The sequence below is a fragment of the Dipodomys merriami genome, unplaced genomic scaffold, assembly GCF_024711535.1.
Source record: "Dipodomys merriami isolate MVZ:Mamm:240054 unplaced genomic scaffold, mDipMer1.0.p SCAF_932, whole genome shotgun sequence".
NCBI lineage: Eukaryota > Metazoa > Chordata > Mammalia > Rodentia > Heteromyidae > Dipodomys > Dipodomys merriami.
This window is the reverse complement of record NW_027206549.1, coordinates 18060-33038: the sequence shown is the minus strand read 5'-3', so window position 1 is coordinate 33038 and position 14979 is coordinate 18060. Positions and strand designations below refer to the sequence as shown.

Below are 14979 nucleotides of genomic sequence, written 5' to 3'. Positions count from 1 at the left end.
TTTACCTTCTGTTTCTTAAGATTTGTTAGTTGTCCACTTCATTTAGATCATCTTAGGTAATTCTTAAGCTTGATCACTTGCCATCCCAGGGACAAGGTGTTAATGTACAACTTTAGTTCCTCCCCCAGGGAGGGGGAGATCACTGTCATTGCACAGTACAACTTGACAAAGATTATCGGTTACTGCAGCTGTGTCTATGAGAAGCTGGCCCATCACTGCCTCACTGACACCACAGTGGCAGTCAAAGTTCTCCCAAGGAAAGATCTGAAAAGTCATGAGATAGAAAACGAGGTAGCAGGTGGGAAGTTGGCTCAGTGGTAGAGCGTTTGCCTTGCATGCCTGGGGCTCTGGGTTCGATTCCTCAGCACCACATAAGAAAAAAGCCAGAAGTGGCCCTGTGGCTCAAGTGGTAGAGTGCTAGCCTTGAGCTGAAGAGCTGAGGGACGGTGCCCAGGCCCAGAGTTCAGTCCCCACGATCAGACCAAACAGAAAAAAGAAAATGAAGTAACCATTGTGAAAAGTGTACGTCACCCACACATCATCCAATTATTCCAGGTGATGGAGGATGAAGACTCCTTGTCACTGAGCTGGCCACTCAGGGCCATCTCTTGGGGTGGAGTCAATAAATCCCCTTGCATACGCCTATTCCAGTATGAAGCCAAGAGGTTGTTCAAACAGATCACGAGTGCCATTCACTACCTTCAAGAGAACTGAATTGTACTCCTAGACCTGACGGCCAACAACGTCCTGTTCAACACCAATGGCAATGTTAAGGTCAGTGATTTTGGCGTTTCAGGGTGACCCCAGGACAGTTGCTAAAGGGGGTTTGTGGAGCCTTACTATTCCACCCCCCTGAAATGATCCTACAAAACATGTTCAGTGGGTACAAGGTGGACATTTGGGGACTTAGCTGTGCTTTTGTATATGATGACAACGGGAAAGTTGCCATTTGAGGAGAATAAGATGACAGATATGGAAACAAATCCTAGAGGCCAGGTACACCGGTCCCCTTTACCAACTACAATGGGACGTGATCTCCTTCCTAAACTGCTGACTGTGGGCTTCAATCTGAGGCCTGCTATTGAGGAGATAATGGAGCACCCATGGCTGGCCCTAAGTGTGGGATTTGGCCTGCTTCCTGATGAGCAACTGCCCAGCAAGCTGGACCCCGTTATTGTCACAGTCATTTGCAACATGGTGTACACGGTAGCTGGTATTAAAAAGAAAGAACAGAGCATTCAATGAAGCCATGGCACCTACCTGCTCATCCATGAAAACATAAAGGAGAATACCAGAAGTGTGGAATCAAAAATGATGCTTTTGGCTAGTCCACCATGCACACCTCCTGAGGACAATCCCACCAGCCCTCTTCCTCCACAAAAAAAGAGCCACCTATTCTGCAGGATGTAACACCTTCAGCTTGTCCTCAAATTTTCAGTTACCTCTGAAGAGAACCCAAAGTGCCAGTCTGCCTGTCCTTCTGCTCTACACCCTGCAGAGCTCCAGTTCCAGCTTCATTTGTGGCCCAGATTCTTTTAGCTGGTCGGGTACACTAGACAGTTTCCACTCAGTGGAAAATGGTCTTCCCTCTGGTCATCCTCAGGGGGAGGCCATAGACCTCAGGTGGAACATTAGACAGGGCTGGAGGAGGGTGGCTAACAGGATAGTCACCATTTTTCGCAGACTTTGCTGCTGTGTGAAGGCCCCAAAGTAATGTTCACAGATTGAGAGCAAAGCTGTCCCAGAGAAAGCAGTGCAGAACTCTGAAACAGCACAGTTGAAAGCCACCAGACTCAGATCTTCGGGGTGAGTCTAACTAAAGCAGAGAGATGTGGAATTGAAGAGCTGCAGGTGGGAAAGGAGTCATGCAGGAAGTTCACACTGTGGAGGTCTCAGTCCAGCATGGCCAGGTTGTGTGACGGCTGCTAGGGGATTCTCCGGCAGGGATTCCTTTCGGAGAAAGGACAGCTGACATCACCAAGGCTTTCCAATGCTGAAAGATAAGTTGAAAGGTGGCCTCAATCTGCTGTACTTTCTGAGCTGGGCATTTACACATCGATCCCTTACTTAATAGTATTGTCACTTTATTGAACAACCTTTTCCCTTGGTCCTCTGAACACTAAGGTGTTTTTGTCCCAAACGCTTCAGGTCATCTCACCTTTCACGTAGGTTGCTTGTGTCCCCAATTGCTAGTTTATTTATTTAGGTTTAAAGTGAGGCCCTTGAGCTTCGTGGTATAGGAATCCATGGATCTCAGGGGCAGGAAGCATCCTGGACTCTGTTTCTCCTTCCGCAGTCTCTAGGTGACTGGGTACAAATACTGAGCACACTACTTACACTGGCTGGGTTGGAGTACAAAGGCAAATCTTCACTGCGAATGGAGAGGTACCTGTCTCCATTCACCCAATGCACTATCAATGGTTTCTGCCCTTACTTTCCTCCATTTAAATGCACTTTCCTGCTTGTGTAATTTCTCTCTAAATCTCATCATTATCCCAACATAAAACCTTCATCCAAGCATCTCTTCTTTCAGAGTTGTTTATTTGCTCACAATCAAAGAGACCCTATTACTAAGACAGGTTGTTTTGAATGGCAACTCCTCCCATGAGTCCCCATTTTCTCTAAGGGGAACCAGAAGGCTGGGTTAGCTGAGTTTCAAATAAGAGAACAGTCTGACCAACCAGAGCCACTGTTTAGACTGGCTAAAAATATGAAGTAGAATAATATTCCTTCCTTGATCGTAGAGGTAGAGAAACCTGTGAAGGAGCAGCATTCCTGAGAAAGTATGGAGATACAGTGGTGCCACTGGATGGACCCTGCCTGGGATGATTGCATCTGGACAGTAGCAAAAATTTGGTAAGGTTGATATGACCTCTACCACTGGGCTATTTGTGTTGGTTTAGTCAGGGCCATGAGATTTCCACAGAGAGGATTTGATTCAGGCTGATGCTGTCTGCCCTTGGGTGACAAGTGTGTTATAGGGAGGATTTGAGCACACCTGACTTTTGCTATATGTGCACTGATGTCAGGAGGCTAAGCCTGCAGAGCAGACTGATGAGATTTTCTGCAGTAGGTAGGATCAGTGGTCCAGCTCAGAGCTATTTGGGAGCAGATCTCCCCTGAAAGAACAAAAAGGGATTCTGGTGAGAGTCCCAATAAGGGCTACAAGAGGGAAAAGATGGGTACAAAGTAAATGACAGGGTGGACACTAAATGTAAAGGAGAAATGACAGGAGGCAAATTAAGAAGGGAGCTGAGGAATCCTGAATTCCACATGGGCCATTTTTCAGTGAAGAAAGTGGGTGGGAAGGAATTAACTGTTGATTTGTAAGACTTCTTGATCACTATTCTTTTTTTTTTCCTTTTGTCTGTTGTGTGTATGTGTTTGTGAGTGTGTGCTGCTACACCTCAGTGCTTTTTTTCTTATGCTGTTTCCTTTGCCTTCTCTGTTCTCTCTCCACTTTTCTCACCTTCTCCCTGCTGCCGCCCACCATTTCTCTTCCTTTGTTTTCATTCCTCCCATAGCTACTCCTATTCTACTTCTCCTGTTCCTCTTCTTGCTGTTCCACTACTACCCTCTACCATTCCCTTTCCCTCTCTTCCTGCTCTTGAATCTGTCTCTCTCTCCCTCCACCTCCCTCACTCTTCCTCTCTCTCTACACTTCTCCCTTTTTCCTTCTTTCCCTTTCTCCCTCTCTGTCTTTCTCTTTTTTCTCTCTCTCAGTTGTCATGGATATGTCTGGTTCTCTCCTGCTTGAGTTATACTTCCAGGCTTGCATTTCTCTATTTACTTGAAGATGGAGTCTTCCCAGACTTGCTGTAAATGCAATCTTCAAGGTATCATCTTGGGAGATAGGTAGGAATACAGACAAGAGCTTACAGCATCAGGGAATGCAATTGACTTTGTTAATCTGGTGTGGCAAAGGTTGCTTTCTCTATTTTGAAAGGGCATTTGTGTATTTATGTGAGGGATAGCTGTGTAGAGTCACCTTACAATTGGTTGTGGAAGGAAGGGGGTGATGGGTTTGTGTAAATGGACAGGGAAGGACGACATATGTGCTGTACAATTGCGCTGAGAGGTGTCAGATTCTTAGTAGAGACTCTATGAGTCCCCAGAGAGGCCCCCTTTCCCAAAGCACCCAGCTTGGGCATGGTGCTTCCGTTTCCCGGTAAAGACTTTAGGCCTCATGGAAGAATAGCAGAGCCCAATTTTTCTCCTTGGGGAATCAAGAATGCTATCAGAGCCAAGTTTTAAATATTTGAACATCAAGAGGCCATTTTTGGAATCACAAAGTGTATGAATTAAAAGATATTCCCTTCCGTTCAGCTAGAGGTGGTCAAGGAACAGGAGACCTGAGGAATCATTGAGATAAACTGGGATCTGTGGAAGGACATAGCCTGGATGGACTTTGGTTGTATATGGACCACACCCGTGGATGGACCCTGCCTGGGATGACTGCCTTCCCACAAGAACAAAAATTCGGTAAGATTAGATATGAGCCTTCACACTAGAATATTTGTATTGGTTCACCCAGGGCATTAGAATTGCACACAGAGGCAGTGTTGAGGATTCATGCTGCCTTTGGGTGACAAGTGTATGATGGGGAGGAGTTGGGCAAATCTGGCCGTTTCTCTGTGTACACTGGGTCAGGCGGCTGAACCTGCAGAGTAGACTGATGAGAATAGCAGCAAGAGGAGGGCTGGGGCTCCTGGTGGGTCAGTGGTACTGCTCAGGGGTATTTGAGGAGCAATGCTATTCTCAAACAATGAGATGGATTTGTGGCGAGAGAAGCAATAAGGGTCCAAATAGGCAAAGGATGCATAACTGGTTTAAGACAGGGTTGATACTGATGCTGAAAGAGAGCTGAGGAGGAATGTAAGGAATGCTGAACTCCTCATGGAACAATGTACAGTGGAGAGGGTGGGTGGGGAGGGAAGTACTATTAATTTCCATGATTTCTCAATGCTTTTTAATTGTCTTTTTGTTGGTTGTGTGCATGCATTTGGGAATGTGCTGGCTTGAACTCTGTTCTTTTCTCTTTCTCAGTCTCCTTTTCCCTCTGTGGCCTTTCCTTGGGCCCTCCTCCCCTCTACTGTCTCTAATCTCTCCTTTCTTACACCCTCATTCTTCTCCTCTTCTCCTCCCTCTAATCATTCTCTTCTCCCTATCTCATTCCTTCTCATTCAATCCTTTCTCTTGAATTTGTCTCTTTGTCTCTCTGTGTTTAGGTATGTATGCATGTCCCTCTGTTTTTCTCTCTGTCTGTTTTCCTTCTCCCCCTCAGGCCCCCTCTTTCCCTTTTTCTCTCTTGAGTGTGGGCGTGTTTCTGGCTGATGTTTTACCAGTGGAGTCACTCTTCTAGGCCTGATTTTCTACTGAGTTGGACATGGAGTCTGCTCAGGCTGGCTTTATCTACAGTCTTCTCAGTGTCAGTGTGTACAGTAGTTAGGATTATACAGGTGAGCCTCCAGCACCTAGACTTTGTGAATCTGGTACAGCACAGATTGGTTTCTCTGTTATTACAAAAGGAATTTGTGTACTTGTATGAGGGACAACTCATAAAATTTTGGGAAAGGAAAGGGTGTTGGGTTGGGCTGCATGTGGAGAATGGAGAGGTAGAGAATTACGTTTCCACAGTACAAGGGTTTCAGCACTGAGAGATGTCAGATTCTTAGGAGAGACCCTTTGAGTCGCCAAAGATGCTTCCAGTTGACACCCCCTTCCCCAGAGCACCAGGCTTTGGGCATGGTGCTTCCTTTTCCCTGGAAGTTCCCAGGGGAAGCCTCTAGGTCTCATGGAAGAAGAGTAGGGCCTGATTATTGTCCTAGGGCACATGGTGTGTAGGAAGCTTAATTTCAAATATTGCCACACTATAAACCTCCAGAGCCCATTTTTTGAACCAAAAAATGTAGGAATTACAATAATTTCCTTTCTATCAACTAGAGGTGGAGAAACTTTTAATGAGTAAGAGACTTAAGAAAACATGAAAATATAGGAACATGTGGATGGAGATGAGTACAAGCGGACATGAGCAGAAATTTAGTAAGATTGGATATGAACCTCCACCACTGTGATATTCATTCAGCAGGGCATTAGATTAGTGTACTTCACTGAGGAAGTACACTCAGCATGGAGAATGAGAATACTCAAACTTACAAAAGTAGTACATAGTATATATGAAAAGGAAGATTAAGGCAGAAAGAATCAGGATGAGTGTTGGAAATAATCTGTGTTTTTGTGTGTTTGCAGATGTGTGTTGTGTGTACATGTGCACAAAGTTGTATTTTTGAGTATCAGAGTAGACCTCTTTGGCAAGGGGGTTTTGGGGAAGTATAGGGGACTGAGCAGCTGGGTGTGGGGAAAAGCATTCTAGGCAGTTGGAATAGCAGTGGCCCCCAGCTGGCACAGTGCAAATGCCAGTGTGGTTGCAGCAAGGAAGCCTGGGCTCAGTGGGGAGAGACAGGATCAGAGAAGGCACAGGAGCCTCTTGGCAGCACAGGCTCTGCACTACACCAAAGGAAGCTGTGAGCAGAGTGGTGACCCACCATGCTTCAACATTGTCCTGTGGTTCTCCTGTCTACTCTAAAGCCACATTTCTTAGTCTTCAAATATGAAAGGGTGTGTGTGATATTGGTGTTTCTCATGAAATTGAGTGTCCTCCAGTTCCATCCATAGTGTCTGAGTGTTGGTTTCTTTTTTTTTTTTTTTGGTTCCTTTCTGGTGCTTGAATTAGGACCAGTAAAAGGTCCCTGAGCATTTAGCTCAAGGCTGGAGCTTTACCAGTTTGAGGCACAGCTCCATTTCTGGTTTTCTGAGGGATATTTGAAGTAAGAGTCTCATGGACTTTCCTGCCTGGGCTGACTTTGAATGATGATTCTTAGATTTCAGCTTTCTGAGTAGCTAGGATTACAGGCGTAAGCCACCGATGCCTGGCTCATGATATAGTTTTGATAGTGAAAAGATCCTATCCAGAAGTCAAGATTGCCTGCTCTGGTTCTGGCTCTGCAGTCTTCTTCAATCTTGAAAATTTTTCAAGATTTTTATTGAATGTTTTCAAGATTATATGCCACTTCCACTTAGTCTTGTCTGAAGTTTTATCATGATTTGACTTGGGTCTTGCAGGACTATCGTGAAGTGACACTGTGTGCCTCCCACTGCATCCCACCAGGTGGCTGGAGACATCAGTTTGTCTTGGGAGTGTAGTAGGTAATTTTGATCACTTGAAGATGGCCAAATTTGCCAGTTTTTCTACTGAAAAAATTCTCCTCTCCCTTTGTAACTGAGTGATGTGTGGGAAAACACATAAGGCTGTGGAAATATCCCATTCCTCACATCATTGACAGTTTGCTTATGTATTTACATATTTATTCATGTTTGAACTTGCTAAGGGATTCCTATTGAATGCATTGGGTTGTAATTCCACTCCTGTCATGGTTTTGATGGTTCCAGACTTGGCCAGTGCGAGCCCCTTCTAACAGACTTTATTAGTGCTTTTATTTTATTTTAATTTTATTTTTTTGCCAATCCTGGGGCTTGAACTCAGGGCCTGGGCACTGTCCCTGAGCTTATTTGCTTAAGGCTAGCACTTTACCTCTTGAGCCACAGTGCCACTTCCAGCTTTTTCTCTTTATGTGGCACTGCAGAACCCAGGGCTTCATGGATGCTAGGCAAGCACTCTACCCCTAAGCCCTCATTAGTGCTTTTGTTCTTCACTCATACACAAGATCAATGTTTATTTAGTACCTTCCATGCTCTAGTCTTTGAATCAACTATTATCCAGGAGCTGTGGCTGGATGGCATTTAGAAACCAACATCTGAGTATTAGGTATGTTCTTTGCTTTTGAGATGTTATTGTTCCTAGGCCCTTTTGGAGAAGAGAACTGGAAAATACATAAAACGAATATACAAAATACATGTATTCATGTATATGGGTGTGCATTGATATATACAAGCCCATACATGTATATTTACACATATACACATTTAAATTTATATTAATTTCTTTTAGTAGTAAAGAAATGTAAACTCAGAACCTCTTGCTTGCTTTGCTTGGGTCCTAGTAATTGAGCCCCCCTTTAAGCCCTGCTTTTTGCTGGTTAGTTTGGAGGTGAAATCTAATAAACTTTCCTGCCTGGACTAGTCTCAAACTTCAGTGTTCAAGCTCTTAGCCTCCTGAGTGTCTCAACTTCTGATTTGTACACCAATCTATGTATATATATCCATCTATATATACTCAAAATCATGAGTTCACACTGACACCTCCAACTGCAATCTCACCCCAAATATTCTTCCAGTTTTTTTTCCTTTTCCATATTTGTAACTACCAAGAAACCTATTACCCTTGATAGGATGACTTACTGAGTAATTCATTCTGTTTGTAAACAATCTCCTGTGATTGCCAGTGATGTAAATGTATTTGGCCTTTTTCTATGGTTCTTGACATAGAAATCCAAAAACACTCATGCTTTCCTGAGTAACAGGGGTGGTAGTAGGATCTTTTGCTCTACTATTTGGTCATTGACCCTGGTTCCTCAATCAGAGCTCCTAAGACCTTAGTCATTTCCTGAGTTATAGTAGCATCTGACCCAGAGCTATGAAATCCTTTGGAATTTCCTGTCACAAGAGCATGTTCTAAGAGGTGCAACCCTTGATGTACACCTGGATAGCCTCAGGATGGAAGATGATCTTTTTATGATGGACTGGTAGTGCAAACCTGTAATCCCAGTATTTAGAAGGCAAATGCAGAAGGCTCTTGAGTTCAAGGCAAGCCTGGGCTACAGTCAAACCATCTTTTAAAAAACAAGCTTTTATAGGTACATTATTTGGGGATTAGCTCTTAATTTTGTTTTTTGGTTTCATGAAATTTTGTCATGTCTGTAAAATTTATACTTGCCAAGAGATTCAAACTGCCTGATCAACCCATTCTCTCTATTGCTCTGTATCTGTCTGTCTCTGTCTCTGTCTCTCTGTCTCTGTGTCTGTCTGTCGGTCTGTCTCTCCCCTTCTCTCCCTGTCTCTGGTCGATGTCCTCATGGTTACCACATGGTTGCCAAGGTAGCAGTAGCAGCATCCTCCCATGTGCCCAGTGGCCTTGGCAATGGTCCGCTAGGCTACATGGAAGAGTAGTAGTCCTCCAAGCTCTCACACAGACTTGATTCTTGTGACTATTTACCAGTCCTTTACACACTAGTTCACTCATTTCAGGAGGCATGACTAGTGCTATGAGCCCAGCATGCCTGGCATAGTCCCCGTGTAGCACACTCAGGCCAAGTGCCTGGTGCTACAGGATTCTGCAGCCGAGCTTCTGGTCAAAGTACATCTGACACTGAGCTGGCCTTCCCAGGCTGAAAGGAAAATGGAAAAGTAGCCTGAAGGTGTCTTTACCTTCAGAGGTGGTAGGGGTTGCAGCTTGATCACATGGTGACTTCACCTGACAACCATTCACCTTTGTCCTTGAGGTGGTTTTGTTCCAAATGCTACAGCAGGTAATCACCTTACCTTTCATGTAGGTTTCCTGTATGTTTATATACTTATTTGTTGTATTTACATTTGAGCTGAAGCCCATTGATCTGAGGGTCAGGAGGCATCCTGGACTCTGCTCCTCCTACTGTGGCCTCTAGATGACTGGGTCCAACTCCTGAGCACACCAGTTACACTGGCTGGGTTGGAGCATAAGGGCAAGTCTTCATTGGGAAAGAAATGAGACCTGTCTCCATGTACCATGACAGTGGTTTCTGCCCCACTTTCCTCCATTTCAATGCAGTTTCTTCTGTGTGTGTTTTCTCTATAATCCTTTACTCATCACTATCCCAACATAAAGCCATCATCCAGGAGAACCCGATTTCTCATTTATTTGCTCACATTGGTAAAAGATAAAACACATATTTGAAAGACCCTAATGAATACACCCTGAAGTCGTAATTGCAACTTCCTCTGTTAGCCCAATTTTTCTCCTCAGGTAAACAGAGTGTTGTGAGTGCTGAGTTTCACATATGAGACCACTGTGAACATGTAGAGCCTATTTTTGGAACCACAAAGTATATTAATTAAAATATGTTCTCTTCCTTTCAGTGAGAGCTGGAGAAACCTCTGAAGGAGCAGGAGACCTGAGAGAACACGGAGGTATAGTGGTGCCTGTGGATGGACCAGGCCTCTGTGAACTTGGTCTGAGGATGGACCCTGCCTGGGATGACTACTTCTGGACATGAGTGGAGATTCAGTAAGATTGGTTGTGACTCTCCACCACTGTCTTATTTGCGTTGGTTCATCCAGGGCTATTAGATTTCCACACAGAGGAAGTGCTGAAGGCTGATGCTGTCTTGGGTGACAAGTGTGTGATGGGGAGGAGTTGGGCACAGCTGGACTTTGCTCTGTATACATTGGGGTTAGGAGGCTGAGCCTGCAGAGCTAACTGATGAGATTTGTAGCAAGAGGAGGACTGGGTCTCCTGGTGGACAAGTGCAGTTCAGGGTTATTTGGGGAGCAGATCTCCCCTCAAAGAATGAGGTGGGATTCTGGTGATAGAAGCAGTGAGGGCTAAAGAGGGTAAAGGATAGGCACCTGGTGAATGACAGGGTTGACACTAATGCTGAAGGAGAACTGAGAGGTGGAAGGTCATGAAGGGAGCTGAGGAATCCTGAATTCCTCGTGGTCCAGTGTTCAGTGAAGAGGGTATGTGGGGAGGGAAGTACTGTTAAATTCCATGATGTTTCCATGCCTTTTATTTTTTTCCTTTTGTTTCTTTGTTGTGTGTATATGTTTGTGAGTGTTTGCTCGTACCAAGTCTTTATCTCTGTGCTTTTTTTCTTAATTCTCTCTCTGCTTCCTTTTCCATCACTTTCTTCTTTCACCTTTCCCCGTCTTTCCCCCTCTCTACTATCTCTTCCCTCCTCTTCTTCTACCTCATACCGTCTCTTAGTCTACTTTTCCTTCCCCTCATCTTCTTCCTCTCATCTCCCTCTTCTCTTACCTCTCTCTCTCTCTTCCTGTTCTTGAATCTGTCTCTAACTCTTTCCATTTCTCTGTCTTTCATCTCTCTGTCTCAGTCTTTCTTTTTCTTTCTCTCCTTCTTTCAATTTGCATGTTCATGCCTGGTGCTCTACCACTTGAGTCACACCTCCAGGTCTGCATTTTTCTAGTTAATTGATGATGGAGTCTTCCTAGACTGGCTGTCACTGCAATCCAGGTAGCTTCTAGGATAGTTACGATTACATAGCCTCCAGCATCAGGCAGTGCACTTGACTTTGCTAATCTCTTGTGGCACAGGTTTGTTTCTCTGTTGTTATGAAAGGTATTTGTGTACTTATCTGAAGGACAGCTGTGTCAGTGACACATTAAAATGGGTGTGGAAGGAAGGTGGTGTTAGTCTGCTGTGCAGAATGGACAGGGAGAGAAGGACATGTATAGTGCAAGTGTATCAAGACCCTTAGAATATCAGAACATGTGCACACTCAAGGACATGTGCACTCCCATTTCCTAGTGAAAGAGCAAGCAGCTCCCTTTGCATGATTGATTAACAGCTTCCGTCTCTCTTTACCAAGATGTCTCAGAAGCACACAAGCAGATGGCTGGTCAGGAATTCCTCTGGGAATCAGCCTCCTTAAAACCCAACCTGATGTGCACGTCGAGAGGGAATTAGGAAGGAAAATGTGCTCTTTTCTTCCTTCAAGTTCAGCTCTCAATGCAGAGCTAGATGTGTCAAATGATCTCCTCAGAGTGAGGCAGAGACTTCCAGGAGACAAGGCCTTGCTGCCCCAAAAGCTGCAGTTGAGGCTCAGAGTGAGGGAGTGGGCTTCAATTCACATCTGTGGGTTTGGCTTAAGAGGCTAGTGTCTTGTAGTCCTAGTGCAGTAGAGAGTGTGCCTCTTCGCTGCTGTGATTTCAGTGTTGAGTTGCATTGTGGAGATGGGGGAGAGGGGCAGTATGCCAAGCAGGAGGCAAGTCATTTTATGATTCCATGCCAGTCTTGTCTTAAGGGGCAAGGTGAGCTCACTGTCCAAAACTCAGGTCTACCTTTGACTTTTCAATGGATAGTCTGATGCACACGCATGCTAGAACACTCCTAAACCTTTGTGGAACAGTTGGAGTACATTTGGCTCAGTAGGTGAAGGAGATAGGACCAAAAGTTGCCCCAGAGAATGAGGCTCCCACAGCTTAGCTAGAATATCACACAGATCATTACATAGGCTTCTAACCAGCAGGATGGGACCAGGGCTGGAGGAAAGACTTGGAAGAACTGAAGAGGGAGGAGCCAGTGTGGGATGGAAAAGCTTCCCAGAGGAGGAGCCATTGAGCTGGTGTGTGCACACCATCTCCATGTGTGAGATTGAGGTGCACAAGGCTTCAGGCAAAGGGCATGGAAACACAGGTGAGGAGACCACAAGGCAAGGGTGAGAAGGGCTGTGGAAGGGAGTCATAAGAAAGCAGTGGGAAAGAGCTTTGACCATGTGCAACAGGACACTTGTCAAATAAGTGTGTAAGGGAATGGGTAGGCCTTCATTCAATGGACATTTGCTGAGTGACCACAGGGTGAGAGACATCATGCTGAAGACTGACACAATGCTGAGAACAGCACAAAAATATCTCTCCTTGTGAGTTTACACTCAAGCATGGAGAAAGACTTTACCCAGATTTACATAAGTAATAAAGAGAATACATCAGAAGGATGATGTAAGGCAGAAAGGATGAGTGGTGGGAATATTCTGTATGTGTCTGCACCCATGTGTGTGTGTGCATGCATGTGCACAAGGTTGTATTTTTGAGCAGGGTATCATAGAGTAGATCTCTTTGGTGGGTGGGAGTGGGGGAGGATGGGGGATGAGCAGCTGGGTGTCTGGGGAAGAGCATTCCAGGCAGTAGAATAACAGTGGCCCCCAGCCTGGCACAGGTTATCCTGGGCTGCTGCAGAACAGTACAAATGCCAGTATGGCTGCAGCGAGGAAGCCTGCGCTTAGTGGTAAGAGACAGGATCAGAAAAGGCACGGGAGCCTCAGGCTCTGCCCTTCACTGAAGGAGGACTATGAGCAATGCTTCAGCAGTGTCCTATGGTTTTTCTGTCTGCTCTAAAGCTACATTTCTTAATCTTCAAATATAAAAGGGTGTGTCTGATATTGGTGTTTCTGTACCTGCATTATTTCTTTTTTTTTTCTTCTTTTATTGTCAGTTGTGGGGCTTGAACTCTGAGCCTGGTCACTGTCCTTGCACTCTTCAGCTCATGGCAAGCACTCTACTGCTTGAACTACAATGCCACTTCTTGTTTTATAGTAGTTTATTGGAGATAAGAGTCTCAAGGGCTTTCCTGCCTGGCTGGCTTTGAACCGTGATCCTCAGATCTCAGCCTCCTAAGTAGCTAGGGTTATAGGTGTGAGCTACCAGCACCCGGCTTTGCATTATTTCTTGAAGCTTAGTGTTCTACTGTGCAATTTATATTGTTGAAATTGTTTTCTTTTTATTTGTTTGAACATGGGTCTAGGGCACTGTCTCACTATCACTCTACCATTTTGAACCATAGATCTGCTTCTGGTTTTCTGGAGGTTAATTGGAGAAAAGAATCTCATGGACATTTCTTCCCAGGCTGACTTTGAACTTTGATCTTCAGATCTCAGCTTCCTGAATTGATAGGATTACAGGCGTGAACCTGATTTTATTTTATTTATTTATTTATTTTTTACTTAAGGCTGAATAACATTCCACTGAATGTATATGCTCTCTTTTTATTGGTCCAATGATGTACACTTGATTGATTCCCTATCTTTATTGTGAGTGGTGCTACCGTAAATGGAAGTACATGCAGACAAAAAGAAACAAATAACAACAACAACAAAAAAAAAACAAGTATTCCTTCACTGGAGTCTGATGGCTCATGGAATCTTGCCTTGGTAGGAACTTGCATGAGAGTCTTTTCTCTAGTTAATGACCAAATACCTGGGAGTTGAGCTGTGGCTTAAAGTAGTTGAGCATTAACCTTGAGCTAAAGAGCTCAGGGACAGCATCATGGCCTCAAGTTCAAGCCCCACACCACCACCACCAAAATCACTAAAAATATATTTGTGAAACCGTCTGGGAAGGTGGCTCAGTGGTAGAGTGCTTGCTTGCATGCATGAGGCCCTGGGTTCAATTCCTCAGCACCACATAAGCAGGGGGAAAAAAAGAAAAAAAAAGAAAAAGAAAGCCAGAAGTGGCACTGTGGCTCAAGTTGTAGAGCACTAGCCTTGAGCTGAAGAGCTGAGGGACAGCGCTGAGGCCCAGAGTTCAGGCCCACGACTGGAACCAACCCCCCCTCCAAAAAAAATATTTGTGAAAATCAAACCTCACACAACTTACCCATTTTGTTGTTTGGTTTGGAAATAATATAAATGATTTCAGATTGACTACATTTAAATTCCAAAGCAAGTGACCAACCCTTCAACAGAAAGGCAGGGGTGGGGGCTGAGGGGTGGTCTTCACCCACCCTGACTCCAAAGACCCTAAAATGAGCCAAGACACGACTAGAAAGATCTACAGCCAAAGAAACGTACATGTGAGGGCTGGGAAGGTGGCTCAGTGGTAGAGCGCATGCCTGAGGCCCTGGGTTTGATTCCTCAGCACCACATAAGCAAAAAAAAAAAAAAAAAAAAGAAAAAAGAAAAAAAAATGTACATGTGTTGTTGGGAGAGAGGCCTAAGGACCTAGAAGAAAGTTCTAGCTGGGCACCTGAGACTCTAGTCTCCATTTTCTATTTGAAGCCTCTGGTACCTTCTATGTACAGATGATTTTGCCAATCTGAAAGTCATTTGTAAACTGACTTCCCAATACAGGGTGTTATGTCAGTGTCAGCCCTATTGAACTGAGCCCAATTCTCAGCATCACTGTTTAACGAAAGAACAAGAACACAACTTGTTTTCCATACAATACTTAGAAAGCAATCTTGTTCCCCAGTTATAAGCACATCTCCAAGGAATAAGAGCACACAAAGTCTGTCAGATGACATTGTACAGACTG

At 44.6% G+C, this 14979-nt stretch overlaps 1 long non-coding RNA gene across 1 annotated transcript; it reads left to right on the top strand.

Annotated features, from left to right (window-relative positions):
• The first annotated feature begins 2899 nt into the window (after positions 1-2899).
• Positions 2900-10205, top strand: LOC138821734 (uncharacterized). The gene is made up of 3 exons (XR_011370203.1): positions 2900-3836; positions 4327-4482; positions 10072-10205. It is a non-coding gene; the product is annotated as an uncharacterized lncRNA (long non-coding RNA).
• Positions 10206-14979: the final 4774 nt, after the last annotated feature.